The following is a 14,294-nucleotide window of genomic DNA, read 5'->3' on the forward strand; positions in this document are numbered from 1 at the left end:
GCCACTATTTTTTGATCCACAGATGTCAGGACTTTCATCTTCTTACATGATTCAAATGACAACACCGGATTCGAGTTGCATCATGAGTCTTCATTTGAGTGGTCTGATCTTTTTGTTATAGGCCATTATTGCATCCAATGAAGGGAGTTGAGGGGTCACTTAGCTCGTAGATGCTCCTGGTAGCACCTGTTATTCTTGATATGCATACCCAGAAGACGTCCACTAATATAGGAGAGGGGTCATCACGGGTGACACAGGAGCAGGAGAATCGTTGAGGATCTTTTTGAGAAGGTCCAAACGACCACGGGCACCACGACGCTCTTGTGAGACTTAGTATTTTTTAAATTTATTGTAGTGTAGGATTTTTTTTGTAGACTTTATATTTTTGTTCTATCTTACATTATTAATTGTTGCTTTTATCGGAGTTTTAGATATTCTGCTTGTTTAATTTCAAATTTTAGGATGCTATAGTTTACAGACATGGATACAGATCTTCAGATGTATCTTGAAAAGTTTGAGAAGAAAAATGCCACGCTAAAAGAGCCATCTAAATTAGTTTAACAAATATATCACGTATCAAAAAAATATAAATAATAATGAAAAATATATACGCACCAAAAAATTAGTTTAAAAAATTAAATTGAGAAAAAAATATTATAAAAATCATTTAGCATGGTACTTTCGAAAGTGCTTTTTCAAATGACGTTTTTAAAGTAATTTTTTTTTTTACGGAATTCCACGTAGATTGGAAAAGGATAGTGACTGGATCAAAAAAAATACTATTTAAATAATATTTTATAAAAAAATATTATTTCAAATGATATTTTTTAATTTTTATATTATTTTATAAATAAGTTAAAACTTCATCAAATAGGTTAAAAAGATTTAAAAAAAAAATAATACGGTAAAGAACTTTCAAAGTTAGGTTTTGTCCTTTCAGAGGTCAACAAAATGCAAAATATCCTTACGAAATCTCAAAATTAACCCCTTCTTTATTCATATTTACATAGGACCCTTGGTACCATCCAAACATTGCAGGGCGAAAACCGTCCGTTTCCCTAGCGACTGACAAAATTCCAACCCCTCCGGAGGCTTCCTTCGTGCCGCGCCGCCCCTGGCGCGGCCCTCCATTCCGACCCAAAGACTTCCTCAAAACCAAAATCCTGGCCCTCCTTCTCTCGCCGATTCTTCGCCCGCCTCCATGCTCCGATTCGCGCTGTTCTGTGCGATCCTCCTTTTCTCGGCGATCCAGCTCGCGGACGCCCATGAGGACCACGGCGAGGAGGCGGGGGGGAGCTGCGAGATGAGCCCCAACGTGAGGGTCTCGCCGAGTACCGCCCCGGAATCGTCACCGTCGACGGCCATGCCGACGACTGGGCCGACGTAGACGGTTCCGAGTTCCCTCTGCTGCCCGCCCTCGATCCCGACGAGGATAAAGCCTATGCCGGCGGCCAGATTACCGTTAAGGTTTGAAATTTCCCTTTCTTCAGACTATTATTTTTAGCACGGTTTTTTCGGGGATAGTTTCATATGAGAATTCTTATTTTTTCTTTGAAATCGTATAGTGTTTGAATCCCAATCAAAAAAGGGTTTTTGATTGCTCTTACCAAGGGATCAGTTTATGAAATACTTTTTCAAATCATGGTTGTCATCTTATGTATAAATAATGGTCATCTCATATATTTCTCCGCCTTGTAGTTTCATAGTGAGATTTTCACAAATGATTTCTGTCGTGGCCTTTCTCCGGTTAGGGTAGTTAGCCTGGAGCCGACTAGGTGCTGCGTTTGGATGCAGGCCGGCGGGATGCCAGGAGATGATGTGCCATTGCCGTAGAAGGTGCACACAGTCAAGGCCGAAGGTGAGAATGAGGGTTGCCGGTGAACGGTGGTGCTGGTCTTTGCTCGACACTGAAAGAGAGAGACCTGCAAAAGAAGTCCCGCCGGAGGTGACTCCGGCGAGGACCCTCTCACGCTCAAATCAACGAGATGATTTATATATAGTGAAAGAGCAGCAGAATTTTGGTATTGTATTGGCCAACATACCTGGAGAGGTCCTCGCTTACCTCTATTTATAAAAGGGAGCAAAGTGGATGGTGAGAGGATAGGTGATCATGTCAATCATATCTTGTCAGCCGTATGGCACCGTGTGGACGTCTTTAAATGGCTCTGACAGCAGGCATGCCTTTTGTTCGACGCACAGGTGGCCATGGCAGTAGGTCTTATCACGCATGCGGCATAATTAATGGCCTTATAATATCCCATCATGGTGCATAGCCAGTCAGTTAGGATATGACGTCTGAGCGACGTGACTTGATATGGCCTGTTAGGATGGCGTGATGGCCACACCTGTCGTTCGGTCGTTCGATTTGTCTGTATCAGAAAGTCAATTGAAGGAGCTCATTGAGTGGTGCGACCCAGTCGTCAGTTTGAGTAGTCTGTAAGGCATTGAAAATAGAAGTCGGTCTTCTGATGACTTATGATGAGGTCAGCTTTGGCCTCTTAATGAAGTCGACCTCCGGATGATTTTTGATGAGGTCGATCTCGGCCTCCTAATGAAGTCGGCCTTCGGATGATTTCTGATGAGGTTGCCTCAGCCTCCTGATGAAGTCGGTCTCGATCTATGGATGAAGTTGGCTTTCGGATGACTTCTGATGAGGTCGGCCTCGGCTCCCGATGAAGTCGGCCTCCGGATGACTTCTGATGAAGTCGGCCTCGGCCTCTCGATGAAGTCGGCCTCGGCCTCTCGATGAAGTCGGCCTTCGGATGACTTCTGATGAGATCGACCTCGACTTTCTGATGAAGTCGGCCTCAGCCTCTCGATGAAGTCGGCCTCCGGATGACTTTCTGACGAGTCGGCCTCAGCCTCCTGATGAAGTCGACCTCGGCCTTCGATGAAGTTGGCCTTCGGATGACTTCTGATGAGGTCGGTTTCTGGATGATCTTGTGAGATCGGCCTCCGGATGACTTCGTAAGGTCGGCCTCTTTGTGATGATGTCGATCTCTTCGTGAGGTCGTCCTCCGAATGACTTCGTGAGGTTAGCCTCTTTGTGATGATGTCGGCTTTCTCGTGAGGTCGGCCTTCGGATAACACTTTATGAGGTTGGCCTCGGCTTCCTGATGAAATCGACCTCGGCCTCCTGATGAAATCGACCTTCGATGACTTCTGATGAGGTCGGTCTCGGCCTTCTGATGAAGTCAGCTTTGGATGATTTCTAATGAGGTCGGCCTAGCCTTTTGATGAAGTCGGTCTCGATCTCCGGATGAAGTCGGCTTTCGGATGACATCTGATGAGGTCGGCCTCTTGATGTAGTCCGCCTTGGCCTCCCGATGAAGTCGGCCTCCGGATGACTTCTGATGAGGTCAGCTTCGGCCTTTTGATGAAGTCGGCCTCCTCGTGAGGTCGGTCTTTGGATGACTTCGTGAGGTTGGCTTTCTTGTGATGATGTCGGCCTCCTTGTGAGATCGGCCTTCGGATGACTTCGTGAGGTCGGCCTCTTTGTGAAGATGTCAGTCTCTTCATGAGATCGGTCTTCGGATGACTTCGTGAGGTCGCTAAGCGACGAGGATCCATCCCAACAATTTCTTTAAGCATACAGGTCGGCTCATATGAAGCAAGTTAATCTACTTTTTCTCATTAATATTTTAGTTATTTTAGTAGACAACTGTTTTAATCTAAAACGGCAGCAAATAAATGTTTTGGAGGCATTTTGGGTTTCTGTTATCTTTCCATTTGGTTGACTTTACTGGTGGGTATGGGACTAAAGGAGCAGAAGAGACAAGTACTAAGTATAAATAGAACTGTGGGTAGCATAGAACTGACTATGTGGTTGTTAAACATAGAAAGGTTAAAAATCGGATGGAAGAAAAAGAGTGTGGCATTGACTAATCACAATGTAAAAGTTACTTGACAATGTGATGTTGCCTCAGGAATATTATTGCAAGTATAAATAGTTGCAATTGTCAAAATATGAATTTCTTAAGTTGCTGAATCCTTTGGATCCACTTGTAAAGTGGATTCATGACTTAATTGTTCAAATTTAGGACTTGGGGTTAGACTTGATTGTGAAAGAGAGAGCTATACAATACCAAATCTTTGGTGTCAACATGACCTTTGCCCGTAATCCAAGAATTTTATGCCTTTTGCTTATATTGGGACTTGAGAGTGCTTTTGCTTACACCAAGACTTAAGAGAGCTTGCATTGATTGCGTAGAAAAAGAGTGGGAGTGGGAGATAAGTTTTAAATAATCTAAAAACTTTGCAGTGATATGACCATCTGGGATTGACCTAACCAATAATGATCCCTAACAAGGTTCTCTGAATTGGTATGATGATTTGCATTAGTCGGCTACCAGTGTGGTGTTGTACGGGTCCGTACCATGCCATGTTGGGGTGTACTGAAACATGGAGAGGGAGGGGAGAGGGAGAAGGAGATGGAGGGGGGAGAGAGAGAGAAGGAGGGGAAGAGAGAGAGAGGGAGGAGAGAGCGGTGGAGGGAGGGCAAGAGAGATAGCCTTAACCCTAATTCTAGGAGGTTGGAGAGAAGAAGGGGATAAAGAGGGACAAGGAGAGGGAGGAGATGGAGAGTGAGAGATCAAGAGTCGTATATGAAAATCCCTACTGGCAAAGTGCGGGTTGCAATTATGACGGGCAAAATATGACCCAATCCATCAACCCAACTTGTGTTCGACTTGCCATAGGTAGATTTGGTTTTGGGCTAAAGGGGTTTAGATCATAAATAGGTCGATCCATTTAATATATTTAATATTTGGGCCGGATTTAGGTTTTTAATATTTGGTCCATTTAATCCATTTAATATTTAGGTGGGGTTGAGTCAGATAATCCGTGTAACCCCTTTAAGATCTATTTAAAATCTGTTTAAGTTGTTTATGTCCTGTTTAACCGATCCACGTAATCTGTTTAACCCGTTAAAGTTCTATTTAATCTGTTTAACCTGTTCAACTTGACTTGATCCATTTAATAAACGGATTATGTGGGTTGGATTGGGTTACCTGTTTAATAAATAGGTCAGATTTGGATTGATGATTTTTTGATCCGACCAGCATCTGACCTGACCCATATCCGACCCGACCTAATCTGATTGCCACCCCTAGCTGCAACTGGAGATGGAGGCAGTGGAGGAGGCCAATTGTGACTGTTGGGTTGTGGGGGATGAAATGAAGAAAGAGTCTTCCGATTGGAGACAACATTTTCGATGGGAATAAGGGAAGGCCGACATAGGAGAGGAGCGGGCTTCTAATGCATGGGAGGAGGCATCCAAGAAGGGGGAGAGCTAGAGGGAAAGCAAGCGAGGGGACCATGGGGGAGGGGTGGCTCATGATTTTATTTCGCACTGAACTATTCGGACTGCTTGAACCATTCCAGTTCTTCACCGATTTGGTTCGGTATGGCCCAGATCGTTGTCTTGGGATGGTTTGGCTAATGTTGATCCCTATTCTTTTGCAAAAGAAAAGAAAAGAAAAGGTTGCTTCACATAAAATTTAAAGGTTAAAAGATCCACCAATAACATGCAATGAAAATGCTATAGAAAATCCTGCTCTAGCTTTTGATTACAAAACATTTGGTTTTTGACTCATAACCACATTAGATACGAGGGATTTCTCTTAACGGTCCTCAGGTCTCATTAAATTTGGAGGACATGCTCCTACAGCTAATAATTGGATCAACATTGCACTACTTATGGTAATCTTCTGTTGGATGGTAGTCGCAAAAATGATTAACATATTGTCGTCCTGTATAAAGAAACATGCTAAATCCTGGCGACTTGGTCATTATAATGATATATGGGAAGAATGATGGGCTGTGGAACTCTTCCTCTCGTTTTTGATTGTTTGATTTTTTTTCTCAATCTATTTGGTGTAGAATGCATGAGAAAATGACTTTTCTTTGGTTATACCAAGTGGAATAGACTTGGATCATTTGATTAAAACTTTGACAAACTATTCTTTTAGGGAATATAAGGAGAATAATAGAATGAACTTTTCTTTGGTTATACCAACTGGAATAAACTCGGATCATTTGATTAAATACTTTGACAAACTATTCTTTTAGGGAATATAAGGAGAATAATAGCATTGAAGGGTTGATGATGAAGATTTTTGTTTGCTTAGTAACCAATGCAGTTATTGTATTTCATCCTTTCTTAGGGTGTTACAATGTTTGAGTTTCCTTCGGTGTCCAACACCATCCTTTGAGTCGTCGAATCCTAAGTACTTGTTTCTATATGCTTTTTGAGTTTTTGATTTTTAGTCTAGCAAGTTTTTTTTTTTTTTTTGAATAGAGTTAGTATTTGTTTGGTCAAGACTTTGTGTGAATGATTTGTTAATTCTATTAACCTTAAACTAGTAAATTAAGGTTAGGAATCTCTGTGTTGAATCCCATATCGGTACACTAATAGTACAATCTCGGCATGCCTTGTACAAGGTTGCTTCGGTCTTTCAATATCAGTATTGTGTGCTACTATGCATTGTATAGGATGGTATGTATTGACACAGTGATCCTTTAGTAAATTATAATATATATATAGAGGCGGGGCGGGGGGGGGGGAAGATATATACTTGGCTACATGCATGTAGATCTCCTTTCAGATCCAACTAGGTCTAAATCAGACAATTGACATTGATGATTTGAGTTGTTGAATGTGATCTATTACATCTAAACTGCTCACATACACAAAATTATATGATTTGGAGACTCCACTCTGTGCATCAAGTGGTTAGAAAAATGTATGTTATTTCATATTACTTAATATGTTCAATTTTATGACCACTTGATGGTAAAGGTCTCCAAATCATATGTTTTTTTCTGTGTAAGCATAATGGATAACCCCCAACTGCTTGGATTATTGATATGGGACCCCATCATTTGATCTAGACTGGACCAGACCTGAGTGGAGATCCACTCATGTGCGACCAAGTGTGTGTGTCTCTCTCTCTGTCTCTCACACACATTCTATATATATATTAACCTGATGTTTATTTATGTGAAGTGTCCAAAACTCCTATCACCGGTAATGCTTCTATGAGGACACATTTAGTCTTTTAAGATGATTGTAAAGTGGCATTCATGTGCTTCCATATTGGTATGTATATATATTTATGTTTCCACAAGTTTTTATTGTGGATATGAATTCATTATAAATGACTTTCCTTTTGGAATTGATTTTGTTGGTTAACAATCAATTTGTAGGCTGTGCATGATGGTAGCAATGTTTTTTTCATGCTACAAGTTGATGGGGAGTTTGCATACTCAAAGGGGTAAGAATTTGTTTTTTTTTTTTTAATATCTATTTTTTTTCTATTTATAGCATATAAGTTCATTTTCCAATCTAGTTGAGATTTATTGTAATTTATTTAAAATTCATAATGTAAGATTCCTTTGCTTCCCATTCTTCTTTTCTTCTGTGATTTTCTTGTCAATCCGCTAAGCAAAAAGGTTATGTACTGTTTGTCTTTAATGTAATCAGGTTCATATTTGTTATCTTTCAATATACTTCCCTTATGTGCCTGTTATGATATTGGTTTCTCATTCTTTCTTTTTCAACATTATTTGATTCAATTAGGCAAGTTTTATTTTGTTGCTATATCTCCAATTTATCATGCTTTTTGGTCAACATTTGTTCATAACCACAACATCCATAACCTAACCAATGAATTGTGTCCCTTCTATTCTACTCTGCTTTACAAATCCTGTCTCTCACTTTATTTCAAATGAAGAGTCATATCCTTTTCCGTGGTAATCTATTATAGTTCCCTTTCCACTAAAGTCTTCTTGCTCTTCCTTCCTAACTTTGAATTGCTCAAGATCTCTTTTGTTAGACCCCACTTATTGGTTGATTTATCTTATTTGATTTTCCTTCACCATATCCTGTATAAGTTCTACTCTAAGCTTTGTTTCTTTTATCTAGTTCTAACTTTGTCCTGTTATCTGTTATGTTATAACCTGAACTTGTACCACATAATTGTGCATACTGTAATCTATGGAACAAAACTGGCCTTGTCATTATCACGCAAAGTTACTTGCTAAGTCCAATGGGCACAGTGAAATCCATGAAGTGCAGCTTCTTTTAGTCCATCCAATATATGGGAAGTCAGGCCTACTTTATCATGCACATATCTAACTGTTTTTTCTGGTAAAATACAGTGAAAACAACAAATGTCCATCTGTTGCTCTCATGTTTCAAGTTGGGGAGGATGCCTCATATCATAATGTAAGTGTTTCTGGTTCTCCTTGCTTATTTGTTCATATGTGCTCACACATATTTTAGGTACTAGTGTTGTTAGATATCTTTTGCTAAGTCTGATAACTGTAGAGTCCTACTTTAACTGTCACCCATTATTGAAAACATGCTTTTTTTCTAGATGGGAGGTTGTACAAATATGCGCGATACATGCACCAATAAAAGCTGTCGTGGACATGAAGTGGACATTATGCATTTTTCAATTGGAAATGCTATTCCTGGACGGTTATATGGTGGCAATCTTATAGACAATAGTGATGGAAATGGAAATGATAGGTATATTGCTGTTCTTTCTTGTTGTAGTTTAGCTGACTGCGTTTACTCTTCAATATCAGTTTAAAGTTTTGAGCCTCTAAATGTTTTTGACAGGTTTGGTCATCTGGTTGATGTATATGCATGGAACCCGCATTGCCGATACCTTGATGGAAAGGGTCCAGGTAATCCTACACTTTAGAAAGGGGATACGTCTAATATATATATATATATATATATATATATATATATATAATATATATTAGAATAGAGGCTCTGCATTGACAGAGCCTTCGTTTGACACGTGGGATCTTGAGAAAGATGGGAGGGAGACGCGTGGCCGCGAAAGACCTTGACAGAGGCATTTAAAAAGGAGGCGTTAGCATTTTTTTTTCTCCTCTGTGATGGTGTATAGCCCCCTCGATGGCCCGAAGTATATCGCATGCCACCACACTAGATCACCCTCCTCCACTGCCTCCGAAGGATGCCATCTTTGTCATGGCCGCTGGCGGATCGGTGAGAGCAACTATTGCAGAGAATGCTGAGGATGCGGCAACGGAGGAGGCTGGTTCGATGCGGGATTGGTTCTTTTAGCAAAGGAGGTAGAGGAGTAGCTCCTTAGAGGAGGCACCACCCTCGCTGGCATTAGGGATTTTGGGATTGTCGAGGAGGTGGAGCTTTGCCGGAGCCACTGGCGCCGACACTAGAGGACGTAGAGGAGCTCGGACAAGAAGCCTAAAGGAGAGAAAGAGAAGACCAAGAGGAGGGCGAGGCCGAGCTTAAGAAACCGCTTCGATCTCCCTCAAGTGCTCTCCTTCCCATAGATCTCTGAAAAAGGGAAAGAAATGAAAAGAACAAGAAGACAAAAGAAAAAAAAAGATCAATTTATGTGGGAAAAGGTCTTACCTTTTAATTTTTTTCATCTTTCCTTTATTTTGTTGGGGGGTCGGGCAGACGCCACTCGGGGTCTCGCATAGAGGGCGATGTCGGCACGGACATGAACGTCGGGCCCGATTGCTCCGCTTTCTTCCCTAGAATTCGAGATCAAAAGCCCTGAATCGGCATCGAGCCAGTGAGATTTAAGTAATTTGTGGGGAGAGGAGTGAGGAATTGGGGTAAAGTAAGGAGCTTGATGTGATTAGGTGGGTGATGAGAGACTTGGCCCAAGATCGCGTCACGGGTTTGCTGACAGGAAAATCTCCTTTCGACAGGAAAGGCTTGCTGCGGTTCTTGCCTTTGTTGAACCTATGATGACAAAAGGGTCAGGTAAGAAGAACAGGTAAGAGTTCTATACGAGGGAACTCAAAACCTCCTTGTTTATGTTGAATAATTGTTTGGATTTTTATTCACTGATCAAAGGCCTATATAGGCATACATCAAAGCTGCAAAGGAATTTGAAATAAATAGCAAACTCTTAACAAGTAGGAGAAAATCAAAGAAAGAAGACTCAAACTGAGATGCCACAGGAGTTCTAGGAACCACCAGTGACTTATTCAAATTTGAAAACTAAACCTGCCAACTCAAACACAATCCCGACTTATTCAAATTTGAAAACTAAACCTGCCAACTCAAACACAATCCTCGTGTGAGTGGGACTCCTTGTGTGAGTGAGTCTGCTCTTGTTCTAGTGCTGCTGTTGGAGCTTCAAGTTGGCACCTTTTGTAACCCATGAATGCATCTGTAACATCACTCCACACCTTCAAAAGGAGCTTGTCCTCAAGCTCAAAGTAAGGATAAGCTTGATGGAAAGTAGATACAGTCTCCTAAATAGCATCAGAAGCGGGAAACCCCTTCCAATGAACCAAAATCTCCCAACAACCCCTGTTGAGATGCGTTCGAAGAACTAATTGTGGTTGAGGCTCAATTTTACCATCTACTAGAGGTGGCAGAGGGGGAATTTCCTGTGGGGGCTCTCCAGAGAATGGCTTTAACATCGAAACATGCACAACATCATGTATCTTGGCATGGGGTGGAAGCTCTGGTTGGTATGCTACAGGACCGATAGCCTTTAGAATATGGAAAGGACCAAAATACCTGGGAGCAAGCTTTGAACGATGACTACCAGCAAGCACAAATCTGCGGCTGAGATTGATATGCAACCAAACCCACGAACCAGGAAGAAAAGAAAGGTCCCGATGTCTTTTATCATAATGAGTCTTCATGCGATTTTGGGCTTGCAAAAGACGAGACCTAATCTCTTCGAAGGCAGCATCTCTTTCTGCAATGCTTGATCCACTGCATCAACTCTTGAAGAACCTGGAACATAAGCCAGAAGTCGAGGAGGCTCTAGATTATACATCACCTGGAAGGGAGTAGTACGCAATGCGGAATGAAATAAAGTATTGTGGCAATACTCCACCCATAGAATCCAATCTATCCAATTCTTGGTTTATCTCCCACAAAACATTTTAGGTACATTTCCACTGTTCGGTTGACAATCTCAGTCTGTCTATCAGTTTGATAGTGGAAAGCTGAAGAGAGAGACAGCTTGGTGCCACACAGCCTAAACAGCTCCCGCTAGAAATTACTAGTAAAAATCACATCTTGATCACTGACTATCAATTCTGGCAGCCCATGCAATCGGAAGACCTCCGAAAAGAACACATAAGCCACAGATACAACCGTGTATGGATGAGAAAAGGAAATGAAGTGAGCAAATTTGGAGAACTGATCTACAACCACAAATAGAACGGTTTTTCTTCCTGGTCTAGGAAGCCCCTCTATAAAATCCATGGAGATGTGAGACCAAATGTGATGGGGAACCCCCGAGGGCTGCAACAGGCTAGCGGGATGGAGATTTTCAACCTTGCTTCGCTGACAAACAAGGCATGCAGCAACATATTCCCTTATAGAATTCTTAATGCCAGCCCAAAAAAAATCCTGTTTAATTCTTTGAAGAGTCTTCTGAGTTCCTTCATGAGTTGAGTCATGAATCCCTGCCAATACAGCTGATATCAAAGGCGAAGAGGGTAGCAGAAAAACCTCTCTCTTTGAACAAGATCAAGCCGTCTCGGATAGACCAAGGACCTAATTTCTTATCGTTTTCAATTCTAGATTTTAGTGCCGTAGATGCTTGGACTCCCCAATTTCTGCCGGACTTGGTCGAAGAGGGGAACCATGGGACAGGAGAGGGCGCAGCATTGCCCCTCATCAGATTTCCGACGAGAAAGGGCATCTGCAGCCAACTTGAGACTTCTAGCTTCGTACTCCATCTGAAAATCATAACCCAAGAGTTTACTCACCCAGTGTTGCTATGGAGGCGTGGATAAACGCTGATCCAGCAGGAATTTTAAGCTGTAATGGTCAGTCTTGATCACGAACGGACGGCCCCAGAGGTAGAGTCTCTAATGTTGGACCGCCATAGCCAAACCGATGAGCTCCCTCTCATATTCTGCCAAGTTGAAGTGTCTGCCAGCGAGTTTTCTACTGAAAAGAGTGATCGGGTGATCGTTTTGCTGAAGCACAACCCCAACTCCACCAGAAGCATCACACTCCACAAAAGTGGTCAAAAAATCTGGTAATTGCAACACTGGGGCATGAGACAGCGCATCCTTGAGGGTCTAGAAAGAATCTGAAGTGGCTTTACTCCAAACAAAAGAGTTTTTTCTTAGTAAACTAGTTAGAGCAGCAATAGAATCATAGTTTTCTAGCAAACTTGCGATAATAGCCCTGCAAGTCCCTTAAAAAGCTCTTAACCTCTTAACAGATTGTGGCTGTGGCCAATCTGCAACAGCTCTAACCTTTCTTTCATCCATAGCAACCCCTTCGGCACTGATAACATGTCCCAAGTAAGAAACCTGCTTCTCCCCAAATGCACACTTGGATTTCTTTAGGAAGAGCTGATGAGAGCGCAACAACTCGAATATCGCTCGAAGGTGACACAAGTGCTCCTCCCAAGTCTTATTGTAAACTAAGATATCGTTAAAAAAAAATCAGTATACATTTCTGGAGGAGAGAATGGAATACCTTATTCATCAAAGTTTGAAAAGTCGAAGGAGCATTAGTGAGACCAAAAGGAAGAACCAAGAACTCGAAATGGCCATGATGTGTCCTGAAAGCAATCTTCTCGATGTTTCCCTTTTCCATCCGAACTTGATGATACCCTGATCTGAGATCCAATTTAGAGAAGTACTGGGCCCTATGTAGCTCATCTAGGAGTTCTTCCACCATCGGGATGGGAAGCTTGTCCTTCACTATTTTAGCATTTAGCTCTCTATAATCCACACAGAGATGCCAAGTCCCATCTTGCTTAGGCACCAAAAGAACTGGGGAGGAGAATGGCGATCGACTGGACTGAATAATACCTTGCTGAAGCATTGAGGCACACTGCCTTTCTATCTTATCTTTTTGAAAATGAAGGTACTTGTAAGGTCTCCACAACAATCGGGCCCGTCCCTGGTAACAAGCAGATGCGGTGGTCACAAGAATGGAGAGGGGGCAAGCCTGATGGTTCCTGAAATACATCTTCAAATTCTGCTAGCAACTCTTCCAAATGGGGTCTTGTTGCTTGCTGCTCCTGTATGGTGTTAATTCGAGGGCCCCCTTGGAATTGGGAGCCATGCAGCGTGACTCTTCTTTTCCCTACATCAAAACTTTTGGTCATCTCCGAAAAGTCTTACAGAATAGGGCCCAACATCTCCAGCCATTTTACTCCTAGCACAAGATTAAAGCCACCCAATGGAATAACATATAAGTCAATAAGGAAGGAATCAAAATCAACTTTGAGAGGTACTTCCCTACATAACCCCTGGCTTGGGATCTTGTTTCCATTTGCTACAAGAACATTTAAACCATGGGTTGCTGAAGAGGGAGTCCCAATCTTCTGAATGCTGTCTCACTAATAAAATTGTGCGTACTCCCTGAGTCGACTAATACCACGAGCGGCCAGTTAGCTACCTCTGCCCGAAGCTGCATAGTGTGGGATTGATGCTTTCCGGTGAGGGCGTGTAAGGAGATTTCTGGTCCCGAATCTTCAGCTTGCAATTTCTCTTCATCCGGTCTGGACCAATCCTCCACCTCCAGCCAAAACAGTCGCTTGCACTGATGCCCGAAAGAATACCGTTCATCATAGTTGTAGCAGTCCCTTAGCCCTCTGGTCCGCCATTTCTTCCTTACTCAGCTGCTTGATGAAGGGAGTAACAGCGCTGCCAGCACTGCTTGCGGCAGTACTGCTGGTGGCCTTGGTCATTCGAGCTGGTGTCGGAGTTGTAGTGGATGCGGAAGTTTTAGAGCTGATCCAGCTGGTAGCAACTCGCTTGCTTTCTCCCTCATTTTCGAACTGTTGTCTTCTTTCAAAAGCACGAGCGAGACTCATTGCAGTGATCAAATTCGGAGGATTCTACAACTCAACATCAGTCCGTAAAGGTTCAGTTAAACCACCAGTAAATAAATCTACCTGTTGGTTTGCTGCATTGTAGTAGCCCAGGCTAGGAGGGATTGAAACTCTCTGATAATCTCCACTAATCCAGTCTGCTTTAGGTTAACGAGTTCTCCCAATGTATTACTCCTGAGTGGTGGCCCAAACCTAAGATGGCAATAGTTCTTGAATTCTTCACAGGATAGATTAGGCTCTTCAAGTTCCATAACAAAGCATCTCCTGTCATGTGAAATGCTGCTAGTCCTACTTTTTCTGCCTCATTGGTACTCTGATTATGGAAGAAATGCTCACATCGATGAATCCATCCCAAGGGGTCCTCCATCCCATCATAAGATGGAAATTCAGTTTTGCATATCTGGAACAACAGTAGTTTCCTGGCGTTGCTCCGGTCTGTCCTCGGCACGTAGG

At 42.3% G+C, this 14,294-nt stretch overlaps 1 pseudogene; it reads left to right on the forward strand.

Moving 5' to 3' along the window:
- Positions 1-1,055: 1,055 nt before the first annotated feature.
- On the forward strand, positions 1,056-8,758 carry LOC140858100 (uncharacterized; annotated as a pseudogene).
- Positions 8,759-14,294: the final 5,536 nt, after the last annotated feature.

Source organism: Elaeis guineensis, chromosome 5, assembly GCF_000442705.2.
Source record: "Elaeis guineensis isolate ETL-2024a chromosome 5, EG11, whole genome shotgun sequence".
Taxonomy (NCBI): domain Eukaryota; kingdom Viridiplantae; phylum Streptophyta; class Magnoliopsida; order Arecales; family Arecaceae; genus Elaeis; species Elaeis guineensis.